Raw genomic sequence first — 24,297 nt, 5'->3', positions numbered from 1 at the left:
AGTAGTCAAACTCACAGAAACAGAAAGGATGGTGGCTTCCAGGGACTTGGGAGGACAAGGTATGGGAATTATTGTTTATGAGGACAGAGTTTCAGTTTTACATGATGAAAGAATTATGAGGATGTGTGGTGGTGATGATTGTACAGCATTATGAATGTACTTAATAACACTGAGCTGTATTCTTAAAAGTGGTATACTTAGAAGCAACCCAAGCATCTATCAACAGATAAATGGATAAACAAAATGTAGTATACATGTACAATAGGATATTATTCAACCTTGAAAAGGAAGGAAATACTTAACATAATTTTATGTTAAGCATTTACCACAACGAAAAAGAGGAAAAAAATCAATTAACTCTAATGTAAGATGTGTACAGTTTATTGTATAAAAACCACCCCTCCTATTTAAAAAAAAATGAAGAAATGTGGAAGATAATGAGCTAAAATATAGTGAGAGTGTGCAGTATGGAGATAGACTAGGGGATGGCATGGGAAGGGGCTGGGAGGGAGACAGCCCAAGTACTAGCCAGGATTCTTTTCCTTGTAAGGAGTTTTGATTTTTTTCCCAAAAGCAATGGAAAGCCATTAAAGAGGTCTAGGCAGGAAATGTTATGATCACTTGCTTTTAAAATACCTTTCTGGCTATAGAGGATAAAGCATATTAGAGAGGTGGGACAGGAGGCAAGATCAGTCAGGCGGTTGCTGTGGTCCCAATCAGGGAGGATGGTGGTTTGGCCAGATGGGGTCTGTAGGATGGAGGGTAGTGGACAGATTTGCAGAATCATCAGTGTTGTTGATTAATTGTGAGTAAGACAAGAGGGAGACAGGAGTCTTAGAGATGCCTAAGCCTTTGCTTTAGCTGTTTGGGTAGGTTACAATTTATTTCCTAGGTGTGGGAATACTGGAGTGGGAGGTTTGGGTAACAGGGGAATGGGGAAGATGTGAGTTCAATTATAATGTTCTGAGTTTGAGGTACCCATGGAACATTCAGGAGGCAGTGGGAAATAAATTTTGGAGAACTAGTTTGAATAACTATACTAGGGACAGGTACACAAATGAAGAAAACAGCCAATGAATCAAATAGAGAGTGGTAGAGACTGTGACAAAATAGGGAGTACATGCCTTTTGTTAAGAACGCAGCTGTGGAGAAAACCAAGATGGCGGCATAGGTAAACACCGGAGCTTGCTGCCTCGAACAACCACTTCAAAAAGACAGAACGGACATCATCCAGACCACAGGAAGGCTGACTGAGTGGAAGTTCTACAACTAGGAGGAAAGAGAAAAGCAGACAGAGACTCAGAGGAGGCGCAGTGCTGAAGTAAAATACTAAGGTGCAGAGTGCATGTGGAGTGGGCTGGCGGCTGAGGGCGTGGTTGTTGTTTTCAATCGGGAGGGAGTCTCAGGCTCTGAGCTCCAGTTCCGGGTGAGTCTCTAGGGACCCAGACTTATATGGGAGAAGCGGGACTGTCTGACATCGCTCAGATCCCTAAGGCAGCTTTCTCTCCGTGGGGCTTGCAGTGATTACTGGGACACTGAGAAGCAGAGCCTCTGAGGGCAAGACTGAGAGCAGCCATAATTGCTACCCCAACCCTGTTGATCCTGTGGGACCCGCACCGCCCAAGCCCTGCAGGGAGACTTGTGCTGGATAGCCTCAGGCAAAGGCTAGATTAGCACCTCCCTAGAGATCCAGGAGCCAGGAAGCCCAGAGGTCAGAGTGGGACCATCCAGTTTGCAGCTCCGTGGAACCATAAAAGACACACTCAAGGGGCAGACTCAGTGAGCACCAATGCCCCATTGAAGCAAGTCTATCCCCAGAGGGGTGTCTTCAGCACAGAAGTTCTCCCACTGCAGACACAGCTGATTCTCACAGCCAATTGGCCTGGAGGTCAATTCCTCACAGTGATAGCTACAACAATCAAGGCTTAATTACAAGACTGTGCACAAAGCCCACAAGGGGGTGCACCAAGAGTGTCTACCTCAGGTAATTTGGACACTTAGCACAGAAAGGCACTCTATCGACACAGCGAAGCATAAAAAATGCCGAGACAAAGAAACAGGAAACAAATGACAGAATGGGAGGAAAGCAAACTGCTGGATACAGAGTTCAAAACCACACTTTTAAGGTCTTTAAAGAACTGTCTAGAAGCTGCCGATAAATTTAATAAGGCCCTTGAAAAGACTGGTGAGACCGCCGATAAATGTAGTGAGATCCTCAAGAAATCTAATGAGACCCTCGATGTTGTTATAAAGGACCAACTAGAAATTAAGCATGCACTGACTGAAATAAAGAACATTATACAGACTCCCAACAGCAGACTAGAGGATCACAAGAATCAAGTCAAAGATTTGAAATACGAAGAAGCAAACAACACCCAACTAGAAAAGCAAAATGAAAAAGAATCCAAAAATATGAAGATAGTGTAAGGAGCCTCTTGGACAGCTTCAAGCGTACCAACATCAGAATCATAGGGGTGCCAGAAGATGAGAGAGAGCAAGATATTGAAAACCTCTTTGAAGAAATAATGACAGAAAACTTCCCCTACCTGGTGAAAGAAATAGACTTACAAGTCCAGGAAGCGCAGAGAACCCCAAACAAAAGGAATCCAAAGAGGACCACACCAAGACATGTAAAAATTAAAATGCCAAGAGCAAAAGACAAAGAGAGAATCTTAAAAACAGCAAGAGAAAGAAAGTCAGTTACCTACAAGGGAGTACCCATATGACTGTCAGCTGACTTCTCAACAGAAACCATGCAGGCCAGAAGGGAGTGGCAAGAAATATTCAAAGTGATGAACAGCAAGAACCTACAACCAAGATTACTTTATCCAGCAGAGCTATCATTCAGAAGTGAAGGCCAGATAAAGAGCTTCACAGATAAGAAAAAGCTAAAGGAGTTCATCACCACCAAACCAGTATTATATGAAATGCTGAAAGGTATCCTTTAAGAAGAGGAGGAAGAAGAAGAAAAAGGTAAATATACCAATTATGAACAACAAATACACATCTATCAACAAGTGAATCTAAAAATCAAGTGAATAAGTAATCTGATGAACAGTATGAACTGGCGATTGTAATAGAATCAGGGACATAGAAAGGGAATGGACTGACTATTCTTGGGGGGGGGGGGGGAACGGGTGTGGGGTGAAGGAAGAGATTGCACAATAATCATGCACCTATGGATGAGGACAGTGGGTGGGGAGTGAGGGCGGAAGGTGGGGTGGGAACTGGGTGGAGAGGAGTTATGGTGGGAAAAAAGAGTAACTAATGTAATAATCTGAACAATAAAGATTTAATTTAAAAAAAAAGAACCTAGCTGTTAGCCCAAACTCACCTATATATATATAAAAAGCTAGTGACTGGAAAGCTGTAACAACGGAACGACCAGTTGCTATGATGCCCTCTGTGGCCAGCGAACTGGCCCGGTTGGGGGGTGGGGGTGGGAGTGCGAAGGATGGGGCGGACCGGCCAACCTCCAGTGGCCCCTCCCTGCAGCTGGCCCAGCCCTGATTGGCCTCTCCCCCCCAGATTGAGGGCAGGAGGGCTGGCTGACCTCTCCCTTAGCCCTTCCCCCCAGCCAGCCCCACCCCCAATTGGTCTACCCCACCCCAATCAGCCCACAGCTCCTCCCCCTGGCTGTTCCCACCCCTGATTGCCCCTGCCTACCCCAATAGGGTGTAGAGCCAGCTGGCCAACCTCCTGCAGCCCCTCCCCCTGCTGGCCCTGACCCCAATGGGCTCCCACCACCCCAATCGGCCTGCAACCCCTCCCCCCTGTCAGCTCCACCCCCAATCAGCCCTCCCACTCTGATCAGGGGCAAGGCCAGCTGGCCAACTACCAATGCCCATCCCCCAGGCCGCTGGTCCCCAAATGGCCCTCCCCACCCCATTTGCGGCTGGGGCCGGCCAGCCCACCTCCCACAGTCCCTCCCCATGGCCGGCCTCACTCCCAATCAGTCTCCACCACCCTGATTGGCCCGCAGCCCCTCCCCCCAGCCAGCTCCAGCTCCAATTGCCCCCCTGCACACCAATTGGGGGTGGGCCCGGGGGCCAATCACCTTTGGCTCCTCTCCCCAGCCGTCCTGGCCCTGATCAAGCCCAGATCAGGGCTCTATCTCCTGCCATCTCCTCCTCCCAGCAGGCCTGGCCCCAATCCGCTCTGATTGGGGCTGGGCTGGCCAGACCCCACCTGTGCACAAATTTTTTCACTGGGCCTCTAGTTTACAATAAAGATCCAATGTTGCAGGCTTTCTACATATTGAAGAGGAGGTGGAAATCTAAATTTTATATAAAATCTTCAGATTAAAAAAATGTTAATTGAAGTATAGATATAGTAAAGCATATAAATCCTAAAATCCTAAATGTACAGTTTGAAAAATTATCACAAAGTAAACTTATTTATAGATATCTGCTGATTTGTAAATGTTAAGCAACTAATTAAAACTATTTAAAAAATGCTACAGGCCAGCCCTGGCCAGTGTGACTCAGTTGATTATGTGTCACCCTATGCACCAAAAGGTTGCTGGTTAGATTCCCGGTTCAGGTACATGCCCAAGTTTTGGCTTCGCCCTTGGTTGGGTGCGTACAGGAAGCAACCAATCGATATTTCTCTCTCACATTAATCTCTCTCTCTCTCTCTCTCTCTCTCTCTCTCTCTCTCTCTCTCTCTTCCCTATCCCTTCCTCTATCTCTAAAAAAAAAAAAAAATCAATAAAAACATATTTAAAACAAAACAAAACAAAACATTATAGGCCAAACAGCTCCAAATGTCACAAACCTGTGATAGAGGTTTGAGAAGGAACATGTAGCTCGTCTGTGGGGTCAGGGTGTAGGTGAGACTGAGAAAGGGAAAATGAAGGGCGAGAGGAGAGAGCAGGGGTGGAATCCTAAGGAACTCCAGATCTTATTTGAAGGTGTGGGGGAGGAGAGTTAGTTCCTGACCAATTGTGAGTCAGAGATCTGTGGTTGGGCCATCCAGGGAAGTTTCCGAGAGGAGGTGGCCTCCAGTGCTGAGGGGCAAAGCCTAAAGGGCCATGATCACTTAGAAACTCCTTGGCAATGGGGGCAGAGTGTAAACACTGCTCAAGGGAAGAAGATTAGAGAAATTGATTGTGCTTGGATTTCATTTTCTCTCTGGATGAAAAGTAGGTAACTTTTATACTGTTACAGAGCAAACAGAAGCTCAAGTACAGCCACAATTGCACAGTCCATATTGAGAGCTTCTCCTAGTTCTTCCATATTTCTGACTGTTAAGATTTTTTTCCCATTTAGGGAGTTAAGAGGTAACACATCTCCCCTTCCTCAGCCCCGTCCTTCCATTCATGACTCATGGTAGGGCCAATACCTAGCCCCTTCCTCAAAGTTGCTCACAGTCCAGTGAGAAAGGCAGATGGCAAACAACACCATGACCAGGAGGCACTATGGGAAGACAAACAACACTATGATGACGTGGAGAAGGTGCTGTTGGAAGGTAAGAGGGCTCTGTGTTCAATCTAAGGCTTTATGGGAAGGTGATAATGGAGCATAGCAACAAACAATGTCTGCCAGGGGAGGAAGAAATTTGGGGTAGAAGTCCTCCCTGGAAGAGGGGAAAGAAAAAGCAAAGGCCTGGAGGTGAGAAACAGCTTGGTTGTGTGAGAGACAAAAGCAGCCTAGCATGTGAAGTTCAGAGAAAAGGGAACTAAGGCTGGGGCTTTGGGAGAGGAACTGTTGTAGCACTAGGCCAAGACGGTCTCCCTCACCCTTTTCCAGAAGGATGACCTAACTTTCTCCCACATGCTAGTCCCTTTTCCTTTTATTTGCTCAAGTTAGTTAGTTTTTGTACCTGGATCTCCCTTTCTGCTGTCATCATCTACCTTGGTCCTAGAAAATTACAACCTCCTTGAGGGTCTGGCCCAGGCACACTTACATGTTTGAATCCCCCACAGGGGCCTGTATCCTTCCCTAGCAACTTGGCCACCCCTCACCACTGCAGAACTAATGACTCACCCCAAGCCTATATCACAAAGGTTCTAACTCCAGAGAGTGTCTGTTTTTCCCCCCCAGTGTGGCTGCTGCGCACCTTGGGAGGCCAAACTGGGTTTCATTCACCTCACTCTGCACAGGCAAATAGCAGATATTTTGTGAGTGTTTGTTGAACAAATGGTGAGTGAATCAGGTTCTTTGCATGAAATGACATCCAGTGTCTGTAACATGGAGATAGCAATGAGAATATTTGTTGAGTATTTCCTTCCCACGTCCTGCGTGGATCAGGTTTCAGGACCTGGAAGCAGGGCCGCACACAAATGAAAGAGAAAAGACACGAGATAATTGAGGATATTGGGGGACCAGGCGGACAAGTCCAACTCAAAGGGAAGGGCTTCCACTGGTGCTCAGGCCGTGCCAACCTTTTATTGATCTGGGATACACCCATAGCATAGCCCTTAGGCAGGTGACTCCTGGCAACAGGCAGACTAGCCCATCAGCAAGGATTTACATAATGATAAATGGGGAAGTTGTTTCAGCTACCACTGTCTGGACAAACAGAGGTGGCGCCTAGCTCCGACCTTTGCTAGGGCTTCAAAGGCACCCAGCCTTTGGGGGGTACTCTGTCTACGCTTATCAGCTAGTGAAGACAATAAATGGTTTCCCACAAATATTGTTTCAAAAACTTGGCAGTTTAAGGAATTATATGGCAGCCTTTATATATATATATATAAAGAGAGAGAGAAACATGCAAATTTACCACACCTCTGCTATGCCCCAAGCAATGCCCACCACCCAATCAGAGTGACTATATGCAAATTAACCCAACCAAGATGGTGGCTGGCAGCCACTGAGCTGGAGCAAGCAGGAGGCTTGCTTGCCCCAGCGATGGAGGAAGCCAAGCTTCCCGCCTGCCCTGGCCAGTTGTGGTCTCTGCTCAAGGCAACAAAATTTCAATTGTAGAAGATAAATAAATCCCAGATACCTGCTTCCAGCCAGCCTCCACTGGGAGCTTGGGTGGCTGGGGGCCGTGGCCAGCCTGAAAACAGCCATCAGCCACTCACAGAGGCTGGCCACATCCTCATGGGTGAGGGTCCCTACTGCGGGTCTTGGCCAGCCTGCAAACAGCCATCAGCCCCTCACCCAGACTGCCCAGGCACCCCAAGGGGAACCCCTACCCTGAAGGGGCTGTGGCCAGCCTGAAAATGGCCCTCAGCCCCTCACCCAGGCTAGCCAGGCACCCCAGTGGGACCCCCACCCAGATCCAGGACACCCTTCAGGGAAAACCAGCTGGCCCCCACCCATGCACCAGACTTCTATCCTATATAATAAAAGGTTAATATGCAAATTGACCCTAACAGCAGACTGATTGGAAATGACTGGTTACTATGACACACACTGACCACCAGGGGGCAGATACTCGATGCAGGAGCTGCCCTCTGGTGGTCAGTGCACTGCCACAGGTCAGCCACAAGCCAGGCTGAGGACTGCCAGCACAGCGGTGGTGGCGGGAACTTCTCCTGCTTCCTCAGCAGCACTAAGGTTGTCCGACTGCAGCTTAGGCCTGCTCCTGGGCTTCCAGAGGGATGTCTGACTGCCAGCTTAGGCCGAATCCCCCGAGGAGCGGGCCTAAGCCAGCAGGTGGTCATCCCCTGAGGGGTCCCAGACTGCAAGAGGGCACAGACCGGGCTGAGGGACCCTCCAAGTGCACAAATTTTTGTGCACCGGCCTCTAGTGTGTGTGTGTGTGCAATATATATATTGCAGAGTTCATCTTTTTATTGAACGTATAACAAAAGAGGTTTAGTCTTAAACACCAAAAGCCATTTCATCATCAGACTGCTCAGGTTATTCTTTCTTTGCTGACACTTTCTTCTCCTTAGCTGTAGCAGCAGTGGACCTCCTGCTGGGGCAGCACCAGCTGCTAGGCAGGGCTAGCAGCCTCTGCATTGCAGATGAGGCTCCCAATGTTGACACCAGTCAGAGACTATGCAAACAAGCCTGGCCAGAAAGGTTCAATATTTACACTGATTACTTTAGTGAGGGCATTGATTTTTCCCCCATAACTGTCACTTCATTATCATGCAGGATGAGGGCCAAGTAGATGCATGCAAGCTCTGACATGGAGGCTATGGTGTGGGCTAGTGCTGGATGAAGTGGGGGCCTCACCCCATTGTGGCCTTAGCTTCCCTAGAAGGAAAAAGCACCTTATCAGCAGCTAAAGAAAGGGGAGCATGGCTGTATTTTAAAAAGGACAAATGCTGTAGGATGAATACTGGTATAGTAATTGAGACCCTCTCCACCAGGGAAGGACTTCAGATGCTTCAAGAAAATTGTATCTTTTATCAGAGTGATCACTTTGTGAGTTATATAAATGTATAACCATTGTGTTGTATAACTGAAGCTAGTATAGTATTGTATGCCAGCTGTAATTGATTAAAAATATTTATGATTGAGGAGAAACCAAGATGGCGGCATAGGTTAATGCCAGAGATTGCTGCCTTGAACAACCACTTCAAAAAACAACTAAAAGATGGAACAGACATCATCCAGAACCACAGGAAGGCTGGCTGAGTGGAAATTCTACAACTAGGAGGAAAGAGAATATCATACCCAGACTCAGAGGAGACGCAGTGCTGAAGTGAAATACTAAGGTGCGGAGTGCACGCAGAGTGGGCTGGAGGCGGAGGGTGCGGTTGTTGTTTTCAATCGGGGGGGAGTTTCAGACTCTGGGCTCCAGATCCGGGCGAGTCTCTAGGGACCCAGACTCAGACAGGAGAAGTGGGACTGTCTGGCTTCGGTCGGAGCTCGAAAGCAGCTTTCTCTTCGAGGTTTGGAGCAGTTGCTGGGACTCTGTGAGGTGGAGCCCCTGGGGACGGAACTGAGAGCAGCCATAACTGCTCACTCCGGCCCGCCCTGTAGATCCCTGGGGACCCGCCCAGCCCAAGCCCTGCACAGAGCCATTTGCCGGATAGACTCAGGCAAATGCTAAATTAGCACCGCCCTAGAGATCCAGCACAGAAGCTCTCCCACTGCAGACACAGCGGACTCTCATAGCCAGTTAGCCTGGAGGTCAAATCACCCCCAGTATTGCCAACAACATTCAAGGCTTAACTACAACAAGACTGCGCACAAAGACCACTAGGGGGTGCACCAAGAAAGCATAAAAAATGCGGAGACAAAGAAACAGGACAAAACTGTCAATGGAGGATATTGAGTTCAGAACCACACTTTTAAGGTCTCTTAAGAACTGTCTAGAAGCCGCCGATAAATGTAGTGAGATCCTCAAGAAATCTAATGAGACCCTCGATGTTATGATAAAGAACCAACTAGAAATTAAGCATACATGGACTGAAATAACGAATACTATACAGACTCCCAACAGCAGACCAGAGGAGCGCAAGAATCAAGGCAAAGATTTGAAATGCGAAGAAGCAAAAAACACCCAACCGTAAAAGCAAAATGAAAAAAGAATCCGAAAATATGAAGATAGTGTAAGGAGCCTCTGGGACAGCTTCAAGCGTACCAACATCAGAATCATAGGGGTGCCAGAAGATGAGAGAGAGCAAGATATTGAAAACCTCTTTGAAGAAATAATGACAGAAAACTTCCCCTACCTGGTGAAAGAAATAGACTTACAGGTCCAGGAAGCGCAGAGAACCCCAAACAAAAGGAATCCAAAGAGGACCACACCAAGACACGTAATAATTAAAATGCCAGAGCAAAAGACAAAGAGAGAATCTTAAAAGCAGCAAGAGAAAGAAACTCAGTTACCTACAAGGGAGTACCCATACGACTGTCAGCTGATTTCTCAACAGAAACTTTGCAGGCCAGAAGGGAGTGGCAAGAAATATTCAAAGTGATGAATACCAAGAACCTACAACCAAGATTACTTTATCCAGCAAAGCTATCATTCAGAACTGAAGGTCAGATAAAGAGCTTCACAGATAAGGAAAAGCTAAAGGAGTTCATCACCACCAAACCAGTATTATATGAAATGCTGAAAGGTATCCTTTAAGAAGAGGAAGAAGAAGAAAAAGGTAAAGATACAAATTATGAACAACAAACATGCATCTATCATCAAGTGAATCTAAGAATCAAGTGAATAAATAATCTGGTGATCATAATAGTATCAGGGACATAGAAAGGGAATGGACTGACTATTCTTGGGGGGGAAAGGGGTGTGGGAGATGTGGGAAGAGACTGGAAAAATATCGTGCACCTATGGATGAGGACAGTGGGTGGGGAGTGAGGGCGGAGGGTGGGGCAGGAACTGGGAGGAGGGGAGTTATGGGGGGAAAAAAGAGGAACAAATGTAATAATCTGAACAATAAAGATTTAATTAAAAAAATATTTATGATTGTGTCTAATTTGAACACAATTACCCTCTTCTTGTTGATATCTTCTGGTGTACTTTGAAAATACTGCAATCTGTCTGACATTGTTTAGCATCAGAGTCCCTCCCAGAGGCCCAGAACTAGCACATCCAGAAGCCAGCTTCAGAGAATATCAGAGCAGGATTCAATGAGCTTCACAAGTGGTATATCCAAAGGGAGATCTCAACTTGCACCAGACCCTGCTGAGGTGGATTCTGTGCCATGTGGTCAATACCTCACAGTCAGGGATTGAACTTCACAGTCAGCCAGCCTGAGGGTTGATCCCATACACAAAAGAAGTAATAGCAATCAAGTCTCAATTACAGCAGGAAGGCCCACATAACCCACACAAGGGACATTCCTGGAGCACCTAGTGCAGGTGATCAAGGATAGTGCATCCCACAGGACACCAACTACATAAGGCTATCCTTCCAAGACTTGGGGTCTAAAAGATCTACCTAATACATACATAGAAACAACCACAAAGAAGCAGCCAAAAGGGGGTGACAAAGAAACATGCTCCAAATGAAAGATCAGAGAAATTTAAATGACATGGAGGCAAGCAACTTATCAGATATAGAGTTCAGAAAAATGGTCATAAAGATGCTAAAGGAGCTTAGTGAGGACTACAAGGAACTTAGTGAGAAGTAAAACAGCATCAAAAGGGTCATAGAAACCATAACAAAGAACAAGTCAGAAATGAAGAATACAATATCTAAAATGAAAAATACACTGGAAGAAATAAACAGTATGTTGGATGAAGTGGAGGATTGAATCAGTGATTTGGAAGGTAAGGTAGGAAAAAGCATCCAATCAGGGCAGCAAAAATAATTTTTTAAAATGAGGATAGTTTAAGGGACCTTTGAGACAACATGAAGAGTAACAACATCTGCATCATAGAGGTAATAGAAGGAGAAGAGAGAGAGAGCAGGATACTGAGAACCTATTTGAAGAAATAATAACAAAAACTTTTCTAACCTTGTGAAGGAAGAAAACACATATAAGGACTGAAAGTGCAGAATGTTCCAAACAAGATGAATCCAAAGAGGTCCACACAAAGACACACCACAATTAAAATGGCAAAGGTTAAAGACAAAGATTTAAGATTTTTCTCTTAAAATCTTAAGAGAAAGATAGTTATCTACAAGGGAGCTCCCATAACACTGTCAGCTGATTTTTCAACAGAGAAACATTTCAGGCCAGAAGTGATTGGCATTAAATAGTCAAAGTGATGAAAAAGCAAGGCCCCACAACCAAGACTGCTCTATCTTGCAAGGCTATCATTTAAAATGTGAAGGAGAAATAAAGAGCTTCCCAGATAAGAAAACACTAAAGAAGTGTGTTACCTCATAATCAGTATTACAAGAAATGTTATAAGAAGAATAAGAAAAATCACACACAAAAGAACATAGCTAAAAGAATAAAATGGCAATAAATATATGCCTATTAAAAATAATTTTAAATGTAAATGGTTTAAATTCTCTAATTAAAACTTATAACAGCTGAATGGATAAGAAAATAAGATATATATATATATATATATATATATATATATATATATATATATATATATATACTGTCTACAAAGAGACCCACCTTAGAATGAAAGATCACACAGATTGAAAGTAAAGGGATAGAAAAAGATATCTTATGCAAATGAAAAAAAAAAATGATGGGGTAGCAATACTTATGTCTGGCAAAATAAACTTCTAAACAAAGGCTTTAATAAGAGACCAAGAAGGACACTATCCTATCTAATAAAATAGTAATATGCAAATTAACCATCAATCCATCACTCTGTCACAAAGATGGTGGTGGCCACGAAGCTGGAGCGAGCAGGAGGCTTGGGTTGCCCCTGGCAATGGAGGAAGCCAAGCTTGCTGCCTGCCCTGGCTGTCACTGGGCTCCACTCAAGGCTACAAAGTTTCAATTACAGAAGATAAATAAATCCCAGATGCCTTCTGAAAAAAAAAACACGAAAAAAAGGAGAGGCTGGGAGCTTGGGTTCCGGGGGGCATGGTGAGCCTGAAAACGGCCCTCAGCCCCTCACCCCCTCACCCAGGCTGGCCAGGCACCCCAGCAGGACCCCCCCAAAGGGGCTGTGGTCAGCCTGCAAACAGCCATCAGCCCCTCACCCAGGATTGTCAGGCACCCCAGTGGGGACCCCCACCCTGAAGGGGGTGTGACCAGCCTGAAAACTGCCCTCAGCCCCTCACCCAGGCTGGCCAGGTACCCCAGCGGGACCCCCACCATGATCTGGGACACCCTTCAGGGCAAACCAGCTGGCCCCCACCCATGCACCAGACCTCTATCCTATATAATAAAAGGGTAATATGCAAATTGATCCTAACAGCAGAATGACTGGGAATGACTGGTCACTAGGACACACACTGACCACCAGGGGGCAGACGCTCAATGCAGGAGCTGCCCTCTGGTGGTCAGTGCGCTCCCACAAGGGAGCTCTGCTCAGCCACAAGCCAGGCTGGCGGCTGCCAGCATAGCAGTGGTGGCTGGAGCTTCTCCCGCCTCCTCAGCAGCGCTAAGGATGTCCGAATGCAGCTTAGGCCTGCTCCCCGCTGGCAAGTGGACATCCCTTGAGGTGTCCCAGACTGTGAGAGGGCACATGCCAGGCTGTGGGACCCCCCCGAGTGCACAAATTTTTGTGCACCGGGCCTCTATGTTATATATATAAACAACCAGGGGCCATCGCAATCAAATGGATGACCGAACAGGCTGAGTGGGGTGACAAGGCTGGCAGGGGGGTTAGTGAGGGCCAATCAAATGACTGAGCAGCAGGCTGTGTGGGGTGACCAGGCTGGCAGGGGGGTAGTGAGGGATGACCAAACAACTCAGCACCAGGCTGTGTGGAGCAACCAGGTCGGCAGGGGTTTAGTGAGAGGCAACCAGGCCAGCACGGGGGGCAGTTAGGGGCAACCAGGCTGGCAGGGCGGTGCAGTTAAGGGTAACCAGGCCAGCAGAGGGGGGCAGTGAGGGGCAACCAGGCTGACAGGGGGGCAGTTGGGGGTGACCAGGCCTGCAGGAGGGGCAGTAAAAGGTGACCAGGCTGGTGAGGGCATTGGTTAGGGGCAACCATGCTGGCAGGGGGGCAGTTAGGGGTGACCAGGCTGGGGGGGGGGGCGTTGGGGGTGATTAGGTTGGCAGGGAGGGGCAGCTGGGGGCAACCAGGCTGGCAGGTAGAGGTGGTTAGGGGTGATCAGGCTGGTAGGGGGGCCAGTAGGGGCAATCAGGCAGGCAGGCAGATGAGCAGTTAGGAGCCAGTGGTCCCAGATTATGAGAGGGATGTCCAACTGCCGGTTTAGGCCCGATCCTCAGGATAGGGCCTAAACCAGCAGCTGGACATCCCCCAAGGGGTCCTGGATTGGAGAGGGTGCAGGCTGGGCTGAGGGCCCTCCCCCATGCATGAATTTCATGCACCAGGCCTCTAGTATAATGATAAAGGGATCAATCCGACAAGAGGCTATAACCTTTTAAGCATTTATGCACCCAACACAGGAGCAGCAAAATCTACATAGCAAATCTTGATGGACATAAAAGAAGAGATAGGCATAAAATAAGAGACTGACAGTAATACAGTCCCAGTAGGGAATTTTAACACCCCATTGATATCAATAAATAGATCTTTCAGATAGAAAATAAACAGGGAAACAGTGGCCTTAAATGGCACACTAAATCAGATGGATTTAGTTGATATCTTCAGAGCATTTCACCCCAAAGCAGCAGAATTTACATTCTTTTCAAGTGCACATGGAACATTTTCTAGGATAGGCATGTTAGGACACAAAATAAATCTCAATACATTTAAGAAGGTTGAAATCGCCCTAACTGGTTTGGCTCAGTGGATAGAGCATCGGCCTGCGGACTGAAGGGTCCTGGGTTCGATTCCAGTCGGGGGCATGTACCTTGGTTGCGGGCACATCCCCAGTAGGGGGTGCGCAGATGGCAGCTGATCGATGTTTCTCTCTCATCGATGTTTCTAACTCTATATCCCTCTCCCTTCCTCTCTGTAAAAAATCAATAAAATATATTTAAAAAATTCATTAATCTTAAAAAAAGAAGGCTGAAATCATATCAAGCATCTTCCTGACCATAAAGTTATGAAACTAGAAATGAACCATAAGAAAAAAAAGAGGAAAGACACACAAAGACATGAAGTCTGAATAATGAATATGTTAGTAAACAATGAATAGGTTAACAGTGAGATCAAGAAAGAAATAAAAACATACCTTAAAACAAATTAAAATAAGAACATAACAACCCAAAATCTATGAGACACAAAAAACAGCCGTAAGAGAAAAATGCAAGGCATTCGAGCCCTATCTCAAGGGAGAAAAAAAAATCTCAATTAAACAATCTAACTTTACACTTAAAGGAACAAACAAAGCCTGAAGTGAGTAGAAGAAAGGAAATAATAAAGATCAGAGCAGAAATAAATGACATAGAGACCAAAAAAAACAATACAAAATATCAATGAAACCAAGAGCTGGTTCTTTGAAAAGATAAACAAACCTTTAACCAGACTCTTCAAGAAAAAGAGAGAGAGGACCCAAATAAATAAAATCAGAAATGAAAGAGGAGAAGTAACAACTGAAATCATATATATATATATATATATATATATATATATATATATATATATATTATATATTTGTAAGGATATATTACTAACAAATATATGCCAACAAACTGGACAATGTGGATGAATTCCTAGAAACATATAATCTGTATAAACTGAATTAGGATGAATCAGAGAATCTGAATAGATAGATTGCAATTAATGAGACTGAAGCAATAATAAAAAACTCCCAACAAGTCAGTTGGGAAGACTGTGAATCATGGGCTGACACAGGTGGGCATCTGTGATCAGCTCTGATGATCTCACCCTTATCCCAACCACTCTCAAATGAACCAGTAGCTCCCCAGCCACTACCCACGGGACAAAATCTTACCTCATCAGCTACTCTTTGAAAACCTTTGGTGAGGTAGCCCCTCTGTGCTTTAATTCATTCATTCCATAAACATGCTCCAGGTCCCAGCTCTGTGTTTGCACCCAGGCTATAACCTGGACCTGAACAACTTCCCTCACCCACTGCTTCTCCACATTTCCCATCAACCTTATAGTTAGAGGCCATCTAGGTCTCTCCCAGAGAACACTGTGTTCTAGCATTCTATAATCTCTGGACATCTGGACTACAGGGTTAATGCCCAATTTATCATGAGGACACTCACAACAGAACCCCTGCACAGTGCCGTAGTTCAATGTCTCGGTGGAGAGAATGAGGGGCTTGACTTCTAAATCTAGGCCTTGCCCAGATCAGAATAATGCTGATGTGCCACAGGATGGAAAGGCATGGGTGCACTCTCCATAGCTCTCTGAAGGACTTTGGGGGTCCTGTTTGGGAATGCTGTCCTTTCCTCATGGACACACAGGCACATGTCAGCTCTCTGCAAGTCTCTTTGGCTATTATTCTAAGTATATAAAAATAGTTTGTCTATTTTCTGTCCACTAAACTGCTCAATCTCTAGCACTACATGAAAGAGCACTAGAACAGACATTTTCCAAGTGCCCCAGAGATGCTGCAGACAATGCCCACACTCACCGTATGGCAATGGAGAAAGCCAAGTAGAAATGGCTTCTCTTCGAGATCCATCCATTGTTCTTTCTGGTCTAGGCCCTGCCTCAGTGACATCAAAGAAAGCTTTCTGATGGAAAAAGCCTTAAGATGCTGCCAAAGGAGGGAAAATATCCAGGACAGAGCAGGCAGAAGACTGACATTTGGGTAAGTGTACCCCAGGGGTCTAATGTACATATCTGTGCCCATGAAGTAGGGAGACAGGTTAGGAAGAAAGGGGCCTGGGGACTGCAATGCCCATGTGTTCCTGCTGCAAAATCAGAATCATGATTCCTATTGTATAGTTGAGAAAACTGAGCATTAGATAGGTGAAGGGCACACAATTCAACAAATCAGGGTGGGCAGAGCCATGTCTACTGATTCCAAGGTCCGAGCCCCTTTATTACACCAGGCTCCCTCTCACAAGGGGCCAGTTTGGTGATGATACTAGAACAAAGTTTTATTTTTCTCATCAAGGAAATAGAGATCAAAACTTTATCATAACACATACACTTACATTCAGCATGGTTGAAATGAGTAAGAGATCCAAAAAGTCCAATGTTAGTGAGCAACTAGAACTCATACATGGCTGGTGGAAATGTAAATTGGTATATTAACACTTTGCAAAAGTGTTTAACAACATCGGCTAATCTTGAACATATGCATATCCTATATCCCAGCAATTCCACCCCTAAATACAAAACACATTCAAGGTACTAGAATGTTCATAGGAGCACTCTCCATAAAGGCCAAAACAAAACACTTTCCCCCAAAACAAAAAATAGAGCCCAGCCAGCGTGGCTCAGTAGTTGAGTGTCAACCTAGGAACCAGGAGGTTATGGTTTGATTCCCGGTCAAGGCACATGCCCAGGTTGCCGGCTCAATCCCCAGTGAGGGGCGTGCAGAAGGCAGCCGATCAATGATTCTCTCTTATCATTGATGTTTCTCTCTCTCTTCCTTTCCCTCTTCCTTGCTCACTGTAATCAATAAAAATATATCTTAAAAACCCCAAAAACTAGAAATACATCAATGCCATTAACAACATAAAAGATAAAAATATGGTGATACAGTATATTTAGACAATTTAATATTAAATATTAATGAACTAGAGGATCATTGCATAAAATTCGTGCAAGAGTAGGCCTTTGCGGCCCCGGCTGCCCTCTCAGCCCCGGCTGCCTTGGCTGCCCTCACAGCCCTGGCTTTGTCCAGAAGGTCGTCTGGACAATCATTCCGCTGTTTGGCCCTTTGGCCAATTTGCATATTATGCTTTTATTATTATAGACAAACTACACATAACCAGGGGGATAGATGTCACAAACACAATGCTAAGCAAAAGAAACAGACACCAAAGTGTAAATATTATACAAGTTCATTTATACAGCAGTCAAACAAGACAAAATTAATCAGACAAACACCCCTATCTGAATGGTTTACCAGAGTCTTCAAATACCTTTTTTCTGTGTGTATATTATTCTTCAATAAAAAAATGTAGAAAAAAACCAAGATGGTGGCAAAGGTAAACACTGGAAATTGCTGCCTCACACAACCACTTCAAAAATACAACTAAAAGACGGAACAGACATCATCCAGAACCACAGGGAGGCTGGCTGAGTGGAAATTCTACAACTAGAAAAAAAAGAGAAAAGCACACTGAGACTCAGAGGAGGTGCGGAAGTAAAGTGCAGAGGTACGGAGGTGCACGTGGAAAGGGCTGGCAACTGAGGACACAGTTGTCTTTTTCAATCTGGAAGGAGTCTCAAGCTCCCAACTGCTCTGAACTCCAGTTCCGGGTGAGTCTCTGGGGACCCAGACTCATACAGGGAGAAACTATACTGTCTGGCATCAGTTGGAACTCGAGGGCAGCTTTCTCTCAGAGGTGCTTGCAGCGATTACTGGGACACTGAGACACGGGGCCTCTTAGGGTAGGACTGAGGATCAGCCATAGCTGTTTGCTCCACCCTGTTCATTCCCTGAGACCCTGCCCCCACCAAGCTGTGCACAGAGGCTTTTGCATATGAATGGCCTGGCCCTTTGCAATCTAAAATTAACTAACAAACTTCAGCTGGGTCAGAGAGACCCAGAACATCCAAAAAAGGCCCAAGGTCCCACAGCAGCTTGCATTGCTCCAGAGCAGGGCCTCATCTGGGCACCTCCAAACCCCAAACAAAGAAGAGGAATCTGCAGATCTCTCCATAGCTCCTGCTGTGTAGCCTCAGGCAGAGGCTAAATTCGCACCTCCTTAGAGATCCAAGAGCCATTGTACCCAGTGGTCAGAGTGGGACCATCCATATTACAACTCCCCAGATCCATAAGGGACAGACTCAGGGGGCAGACTCAGTGAGCCCTAAAGCCCCACTGAAGCAAGTCTTGCTCCATAATGGTATCTTCAGCACAGAAGTTCTCCCACTGTAGACACAGTTGATTCTCACAGACAATTGGACTGGAGGTCAATTCCTCCCAGTGATACCTACAACAATCAAGGCTTAACTACAACAACACTGTGCACACAGCCCACAAAGGGGTGCACCAAGAGTGTCCACCTCAGGTAACTGGGGAGGCTGAGCCACTGGGCCCTATAGGACACCTAGCCCACAAAGCTACTCTATCAACACAGGGAAGCAGCCAAAATGTGGAGACAAAGAAACAGGTCACAAATGACAGAAATGAAGGAAAGCAAACTACTGGATATAGAGTTCAAAACCACGGTTATACGTTTTTTCAAGAATTTTCTAGAAACCGCCAATAAATTTAGTGAGACCCTCAAGAAATCTAGTGAGACCCTCGAGGATATGAAAAAGGACCAACAAGAAATTAAGCATACACTGACTGAAATAAAGATTATACAGAGTTCCAACAGCAGATTAGAGGATTGCAAGAATCAAGTCAAAGATTTGAAATACAAAGAAGCAAAAAACACCCAACCGGAAAAAAGAAAGAAAAAAGAATCCAAAAATATGAAGGTAGTGTAAGGAGCCTCTGGGACAACTTTAAGGGTACCAACATCCGAATTATGGGGGTGCCAGAAGAAGAGAGAAAGCAAGATATTGAAAACCTATTTGAAGAAATAATGACAGAAAACTTCACCTACCTGGTGAAAGAAATAGACTTACAAGTCCAGGAAATGCAGAGAACCCCAAACAAAAGGAATCCAAAGAGGACCACACGAAAACACATCATAATTAAAATGCCAAGGACAAAAGACAAAGAGAGAATCTTAAAAGCAGCAAGAGAAAAAACAGTTAGTTACCTACAAGGGTGTACCCATACGACTGTCAGCTGATTTCTCAACAGAAACCATGCATGCCAGAAGGGAGTGGCAAGAAATATTCAACGTGATGAATAGCAAGAACCTACAACCAAGATTACTTTATCCAGCAAAGCTATCATTCAGAATTGATGGTCAGATAAAGAGCTTCACAGATAAGAAAAAGCTTAAGAAGTTCATCACCACCAAACCAGCATTATATGAAATGCTGAAAGGTATTCTTTAAGAAGAGGAAGAAGAAAAAGGAACTCTTACTATTTGCCACAGCATGTATGGAACTGGAGAGCGGATAAATACCACATGTTCTCACTCATTTGTGGAATATAATGAACAACATAAACTGATGAACAGGGACTGATCCAGAAATGGAGAGGCATTGATTGGACTGTCGGGCCTTGGAGGGAAGGTAGGGGAGGGTGGGGGTAAGGGGGAAAGATCAACCAAAGGACGTATATGCAAGCATATAGGCCTAACCAATGGACACGGACAACGGGGGGGCGGGGTGTGAGGTCATGAGCGGGGGGGGGGGGTAGGGGTTAATGTGGGGATAAGGACACATATATAATATCTCAATCAATAAAAAATATATTCAAAAAAATAAATAGGATAGGAATGAATTATAACCCATCCTATCCTATCTAATAAAAGATAAACATGGTAATTGGCGTACGACCGCTACCCTTCCCATTGGCTAATCAGCGAGGTATGCAAATTAACTGCCAGCCAAGATGGCGGCCGGCAGCCAGGCAGCTTGAAACTAACATGAGGCTTGCTTGCTTCAGTGACGGAGGAAACCAACGTTCCCCGCCTGCCTTGCTGGCCTCTGAGCTTGCAGTTTAAGAAACATTGTAATAAATATAGAATCTAAACAAAACCCCAGAAACCTGCTTTCAGTGAGCCCAGGATCTCAGAGCTGGAGTTGATACAGAGTTTCGATTATAGAACCTAAACAAACCAGATACCGTCTTTCAGCAGCAGAGGCCTCAGAGCTGGAGCCTCAGAGCTAAAGCTGGCCCAGAATAAAAAAAAAAAGAAAAAAAGGAGCAGTTGGGAGCTTCAGCCCTCAGCCCCTCACCCAGACTGGCCAGGCACCCCAGTGGGAACCCCCAACCTGAAGGGTGTATGACCAGCTGCAAACAGCCATCATCTCCTCACCCAGCTGGCCAGGAACCCCAGTGGGGACCCCCACCTGATCCAGGACACCCTTCAGGGCAAACCAACCAGCCCCACCCATGCACCAGGCCTCTATGCTATATAGTAAAAGGATAATATGCCTCCCAGCACCGGGATCAGAGGAGCTGCAAGGCCTCCCAGCACAGGGATCAGCGTGACAGGGGGCAGCGCCCAAAACCCCTGATCGCCCTGTGGCTCTGTGTGTGACAGGGGGCGGGGCCACAACCTCCCTATCCGCCCTGCTCTGTGCATGACAGGGTAAGGACCCCCAACCCCCCTGATGGGCCCTGCTCTGTGCGTGACAGGGGCTGGCACCGCAACCTCCCCATCGACCCTGCCTTGAGTGTGACAGGGGGCGGTGCCCCAAACCCCTAATCGGCCTCACCCTGAGCGTGACTGAGGGTGGCATCACAACCTCCCAATCCACCCTGCTCTGTGCATGACAGGGGGCGGTACCCCAACTCCCCACTCGGCCCTGTTCTCAGCCTGACCAGGGGCTGCACCTAGGGATTGGGTCTGCCCTCTGCCACCCGGGAGCAGGCCTAAGCCAGCAGATCGTTATCTCCTGAGGGGTCCCAGACTGCGAGAGGGCACAGGCCAGGCTGAGGGACCCCCCCACCCCCGAGTGCACAAATTTTTGTGCACCGGGCTGAGGGACCCCCCCACCCCTGAGTGCACAAATTTTTGTGCACCGGGCTTCTAGTATAATAAAAGGCTAATATGCTAGTATAATAAAAGGCTGTTCGCTATGATGTGCAGTGACCACCAGGAGACAGGTGCTTAATGCAGGAGCTATTCTCTAGTGGTGAGTGCACTCCCACAGGAGGAGAAGCCGGGCTCATGATGGGAGCCTCTCCAGCCTCCACAGCAGCACTAAGGATGTCTGACTGGCCAGGCGCAAGTCGGTGTCTTGTTACACAGGATGTGGTCATATCTATGGCGACTTCCCTTGATTGTCATTGGTTAGTTTAAAGAAGTCCTGGATGTGGCTAGCAGAGGCTTGGGCTTCCGGGAAAAAGCTTTGCCGAGCACATGGCCAAGGTAAGATGGAGGGCGTAGCCCTTACCCTGGAGCAGGATGGAGGGCGTAGCCCTCGCCCTTTCACTATTAAGCATGCCTTTAATGTAATTTAATAAGAAAAGAAACCTAGGTGGCCAGGCCATTTACTGAATTTCCCCAGAGCAAACAGGATGTGGGGGTGGGGTGACATGTGGATGAGGGTACCTGTCCTAGGAGACAAAGGGAGGTAGAGATAACAAAAAGAAAAATCTTATTTCACCATGTTTTTTATTTCCAGGTCTATCATTTAAAATTTGGCAGAATTTTGGATGCGTCTGGGATTTCTGTACTTGTAAAGAGAAAAAGACTTGTTTAAGAGAAATGGCACAGCCCGTCCCATTTTGAATGGTTCTTGGGCTGAGCTCAATCTCTTTACGGATGCTATAGAATAAACCCAAGACTGTTTTTCTCAAAAACATGGCAAAAATGACCCAAGGAAAATATACAGGCTTGATTTAGGCAACAAGATTAGTGTTTCCATAATAATGAGTAGTTTTTGAATAATAATGGACTGCATTCCAATGTTAACATTAAAGCCCCTGAAAGTCAGTAAGTTATCTCTGTTGCAGAATATGCCAAGGAAATGCCTTGGATAATAATAATAATTGGCTTTAGGATCTCAAAATTGTTGAAACATGATAAATAAATGTAACTAAAATGAAGGATATGTGGTAGAGCTTTTCAGTGATCAGTATAGGTATATTGATGGAGGAGGGGGCTGGTCACGTTTCCTGCAGCAGCAACTTTAGATGTTATCTCTGAGGAAAGAATGTGGCGGTTTTACATTCAAGTGGCTACAGCCCTGCTTCCAAAGTCTTTGGCAACTTAAAGCTTTAGAGTTTACTGAATAAAACAATAAATACTTATTAAATATCTAGGTATTTTAAAATTACAAAATACTGAAATATTAATCTGAGTTTGCCTTGTATGAAAAATCTAGAGGACAGAATTGAATCTATTAATTAAATATGTCTTGTATTTTTGAAAATGTCAAGTTATTATTAATCTAAAAAATGCTAGGTATTTAACTTGCCACCTAAAATTTAAGGTTTCTAAAAGTTTAAAGTTCAAATTAAGTTGGGATAAATTATATGGTTGTGATAACAAAATGCATAAAGTATAGAAATTTATTTTTGAAGAAAATCTTGTATTTTCTCTGGAGAAATTAGTATTTCAAAATATATTGCAGTCATTATGTGTACTATGTGGGTAAAATTTCAACCTAGGATATAATATTTTACACGGCCTAATTTAAAAAGATAGAGGATTAATTCTATGTCCTGAACCAAATTTTTAATATAAAAACCAGTTTAAATTTAATTAATATCTTTTAGAATTTCAAAGAGTATATAATATAACATTTGGGTTATATATATATATTTGATGGTCTTTTCAAGTTAAATTTAAAGACTTTAACTGAGAGATAGCCTAGGGACATTTCAAGGGCCCTGGATGAAAAATCACACAGAGGGCGAAAACCAGGACTACAGGCTTTATTAGAGGAGAAGCACCTGCCGGGCTGTCTCACAAGGAGAGAGCAGCAACACGTGCAGGGGTGGGCATGCCTTTTGAGGGGCGGAATGGGAAGGGGTGGAGGGTTTAATGTACTCGGCACACACTGATTGGTGGCTTACTGCATTGTCCATATAGGACAAGGGCTTAGGGTATTTGGCAGGTGTGGATTGGTGGTCCAATGTATAGTCCATATAAGGTACCTGATTAGTCACTCAGGTATTTCTGGGCTGCTAGTTACATCATACCCTGCCCACCAGTTGAGGGAAGGGAGGATCTATCATTCCAGGCTTTTGGTAATAGTAAAAAAAAAATTGAGAGTCCGGGCAAGGTCAGGGGGCGAAGGTCTATCTTGCGTAACTACTTCCTGCTGAGAGGGGACGTTGTCAGGGGCATCTACGCGGGGTCTCAAAGATTCCGGTGACATAGGTGTCTCTAGGTTCTGAATTCAAGGCCAGATAGATTTCTCCCACCTTCTGGTTGGCGAACGCCTGCATTCTGTTTTGCAAAGAACTAGTAAAACAGCACATGAGACAGGAAGCAAAGAGCAAAATTAAAAGAATAAATACCAGTGGGCCTAATAGTGGGAGGAGCCATGGAGTAAGTGAGCCAAAGATGGCATATCCCCATTCTAGCTGGTTACGGCGTCTTTGGTCAATCCTGTCCCAGAGGGATTTAATGTGATCTTTAACAATTCCTGATTCATTTACAAAGTAGCAGCATTCTTCCCCAAGAAAGACACAGGTACCTCCTTTTTCTGCTGTCAAGAGATCTAAACACGCTGGTTCTGTAGGGCTACTGCTGCTAAGGAGTCTACCTGCCTTTGAAGGGAATTGCTAATAATGAAGATATCTTCTGAAAATTCAGCAATTTGTGGTAGAAATGAACAGAGGAGGAAATGCCTCCTACGCCTGTCCCTACTGCAGTGAGGACTCCCGTACCACTAAGAGGGGAACAAGGGCTGCCCTTTTGTGGTGAGACCTGAAAAGACCAAGAGAGGATTTGAGTTCTCCCTCTGTTCTGATAGAAAGATTGGGGGTTAGGAAGACATAAAGGCAGAGGGAGTGTGACAGGTCCTGGGGAACACAAGTGTAAGCTATAGTCCCACAAAGGAGAAAAATACCCAGTGGAGGGCAGGCTAAGGGAGGGGGTAAATTTATAGAATGTGCACAGTAGTAAGGTATAGTTGAGGTAGTGGTTTGAGAGGTGTTTGTTAAACAGGTAGTGTTTTCCGTATTAAAAAGAGAGATGTATAGGGTGTGTTGAAGTCTGGTTTAGGTAAGAGTTAAGTTAGTGGTCCAATAGGTTGGGATTGGA

At 45.4% G+C, this 24,297-nt stretch overlaps 1 pseudogene; it reads right to left on the bottom strand.

Moving 5' to 3' along the window:
- Positions 1-7,771: 7,771 nt before the first annotated feature.
- Positions 7,772-24,297, bottom strand: part of LOC118669276 — a 138,019-nt pseudogene continuing 121,493 nt past the window's right edge.

Source organism: Myotis myotis, unplaced genomic scaffold, assembly GCF_014108235.1.
Source record: "Myotis myotis isolate mMyoMyo1 unplaced genomic scaffold, mMyoMyo1.p scaffold_m19_p_1, whole genome shotgun sequence".
In the NCBI taxonomy this organism is placed as follows: Eukaryota; Metazoa; Chordata; class Mammalia; order Chiroptera; family Vespertilionidae; genus Myotis; species Myotis myotis.
The sequence above is the reverse complement of the archived record's forward strand: the minus strand, read 5'-3'. Positions and strand labels throughout refer to the sequence as shown.